Here is a 3,479-nt window from a genome sequence, read left to right as displayed (position 1 = left end):
AGGAAGGAAGGAAGGAAGGAAGGAAGGAAGGAAGGAAGGAAGGAAGGAAGGAAGGAAGAGAAAGAAAGAAAGAAAAAAAGAAAGAAAGAAAGAAAGAAAAGAAGATAGAAATATTACTTCAAATACTTTTCTTGTTTTTTTTTTTTTGCTTTTGTGTTGCTTGCAATGATTTAAATAAACAGAACTTATTAAAATAAATAGTAACTACTGAAGGTTACATATAGTTCTTTGTTCACAATTTCAACAATCAATTAAGTATTGTCTGTAATTTGAAGCCAGATAGTGAGAAAGAACCTTGGTTCCAACTATGAAGAACTAAATTTTAATCCTACTGTTGCTTTCGGAGACACCATGTGGAGTACATCCACTGCAGTATTAAAAGTAGGGTTCTCAGTTCATAATTTCCACTAGCATTTGTTTGGGGCTAAGCAGGACTGATAATGTCTGCTCCACATATCTGAACAGGGTCTTAAGCATTTGCCAATGTGCTCTGACCAACTGTTAGCTATGTTACTGCACTGTAACCTCATGAGTTGGGAGGCCAAAGTAGAAGGTTCAAACATTCCAACTTATGTGAGAGTTTATTTAGTTACAAAGTAATGTAAATTTAAAAGTAAGTGGCATGGGTCAGAGATTCTAGATGGAGTACTCTTTTAGGACCTGAGGATTTCTTGTAGTAGTTGCAATAAAAGGTTGTCTAGAAAGAATGGGGCATGCATTATGAAGGGTATAACTTAATGCTACAGTCTCTGGGAATAGGGCACAAATCTTTTCTCATTATGATGGGAAGTGCTTTGGTACAGTATTTTCCACAATGAATAGTATGTATTATACATAAAGTAGAGTACATACACACACATACAAAGAGAGAGAGAAAGAGAAAGTTGAACTGAAATATTCAATGACCTTCATATTCCTCTGTCAATGTTTCAGTTTTTTCCTGGATGTTTTAGGTTCTTTAATATTATTTTGTTTTAGATGAATTTATTTTATAAAGATTTTCCCAGTCTTTCTTTTTTTTGTCTTTTATTTATTTATTTATTTATTTATGCTCTAGATTTTATCATCCCCCCATTCTTTTTTTTAGCTCTTTTTTTCCCCCAATTTTTATTAGGTATTTACTTCATTTACACTTTAAATGCTATCCCCAAAGTCCCCTATACCCTCCCTCCTCCCCACTCACCTACCCACCCACTCCCCCTTCTTGGCCCTGGTGTTCCTCTGTACTGGGGCATATAAAATTTGCAAGACCAAGGGGCCTCTCTTCCCAATGATGGCTGACTAGGCCATCTTCTGCTACATATGCAGCTAGAGACAGGAGCTCTGGGGTTGCTAGTTCAGATTGTTGTTCTACCTATAGGGTTGCAGACCCCTTCAGCTCCTTGGGTACTTTCTCTAGCTCCTCCTATATTGGGGGCCCTATGTTCCATCCAATAGCTGACTGTGAGCATCCACTTCTGTGTTTGCCAGGCACTGGCATAGCCTCACAAGAGACAGCTATATCAGGGTCCTTTCAGCAAAATCTTGCTGGTGTATGCAATAGTGTCTGCGTTTGGTGGCTGGTTATGTGATGGACCTCTGGGTGGGGCAGTTTTTGGATGGTCCATCCTTTCATCTCAGCTCCAAACTTTGTCTCTGTAACCCCTTCCATGGAAGTTTTGTTCCCAATTCTAAGAATCTCCCCGTCTTTCTAATTAGCAGTGATGAGAAGTTCAATATCTTCCCAACCAAATAACTCTAAGAATCCCCTGGCAGTAGGAAGAAAAGGGGGAATGGACAGTCTACTGCAGCGCACACAGAAAAGTGGAGCTCATAAACTCTGTATTTTGCAACCCATCTGTTTTGTTCCCAAACCCTAAGAATCTTCTTTTCTAACAGAACTAATTCCCATCAAGATTACTGATAGCTTGGTGGGTAACAAATATATGGTCATTTTAGTCTGTGCTTCTTTGAACAACACATTGTTTCCTCTCTACTTGCTACACTGAAGTTTTCAACTCTACTCCAACTTTCATGAACATATTTCTATTCCACTACTTCATTTCAGAGTTTTCCCTTTTACATTTTCCTTGGTGTTATTATTGGGCATATTTTTAATTCTTGAAATTGTTTCTTAGGCATCAAGAGAATCATCTTTGGGATAATATTACCAGACATCATTTTAATTTCCCTGTGCTGAGATCAATGTATTGTATGCTTCAACTAGTCACTTCTGTCAACTTAACAACAACAACAAAAACGTGTTTTGCTTTATTCAGACAGAGTGATAACATATCACAAAACCATCTGGGTTTTCAATTTCCTATGGAATATTAGAGAACCTTTAAAACTAGGCACAGTGTGCTCATACAAGTGGCAACACCTAAATGGCAACTTTCTGCTGTTCGATGTGTGATCTCGCAAACTGTTGTCTCTTTTTTCCATTTCCCATGCACTTTGATCTGTTGCTTGTCTCTAGCTCCTGTCTCTGATTATGATGGCACAGTCTTATCTCATTTATATTTTCAGTCTGTCCTCTATCATTCCTTTAGGTCTCAGTCAATAATGTGAATTAGTTTGTTTTTGTTGCTTGGTTGTTTGATATATTTTTATTTGTTTGATTTGTTGTTGTTGGGCTTTTTGTTGTTAAAGCTACAACATAACACTCTAGATTTCAACTTTTTCTCATAATTCTTAGTTTTCTTTATAACCTCAAATTCCTCGTCTCCTACTTCTTACCCTCCTCCTCCTCTTGTGTTCTTTTTCTTTCTCTTGATTCATCATGATGTCACATACTTAAGCATTTATATTGCCGGAAATTACACTTTGGAAATTTTACTCTTGCTAACTTGCTTGTAGCTAACCTTACAACACTTCAAAAACACTATAGGAGACTTAGAATAATAAACTTTCTGTTCTAACTTTCCCTGTGTCTGAAAGGACATTAAAATTTACTTTACTTTTGTGAACATTTGCAAATGTAGACATTAAGGTTGAATTACATTGTGCTGAAGTAAAGTTTTGAGTAAATACTCCTAATTACTCTGTCTTTAAAATCTATGGAAATGGAAGCTTTGGCGTGCTCAGAGAAGAGATGTTTCTTTGAATTGAGGAGGCACTAACAGTGGACACCCAGAAAGATATTCAACCACCAAAGCAGTAACCAATGATATATATTTGTGGAGAGTGTCACAACGAAAATGAGATAAAATCCAAGGATCCAACCAGATGCAGAGAATGTGGATACAAAATAAAAGAAAAGGGCTAAAAGATTGACGGATTTTGATGCTCGATGAAAGAGGGAAGTTCAGAAGTGTCTTCATTCATACATGTGCCTCATTGATGTTTCTCTTTAATGTATAGCATTTAACTTAGTTTACTTAATGACTACAACTGTATACCTATTATTTCATTTTAGAAATGCAATTGTATTTTAATACTTTGTATAAAGGAAATTTTGGTTCAACATATGGCTTAATTTATTGTTCTTGTAGTTCCTC

At 36.4% G+C, this 3,479-nt stretch overlaps 1 pseudogene; it reads left to right on the top strand.

Moving 5' to 3' along the window:
* LOC110337810 overlaps window positions 1-3,275 on the top strand; it is a 26,852-nt pseudogene extending 23,577 nt beyond the window's left edge.
* Window positions 3,276-3,479: the final 204 nt, after the last annotated feature.

The sequence above is a fragment of the Mus pahari genome, chromosome 20 (assembly GCF_900095145.1).
Source record: "Mus pahari chromosome 20, PAHARI_EIJ_v1.1, whole genome shotgun sequence".
Classification (NCBI taxonomy): domain Eukaryota; kingdom Metazoa; phylum Chordata; class Mammalia; order Rodentia; family Muridae; genus Mus; species Mus pahari.
This window is presented reverse-complemented; position numbering and strand designations above follow the sequence as displayed.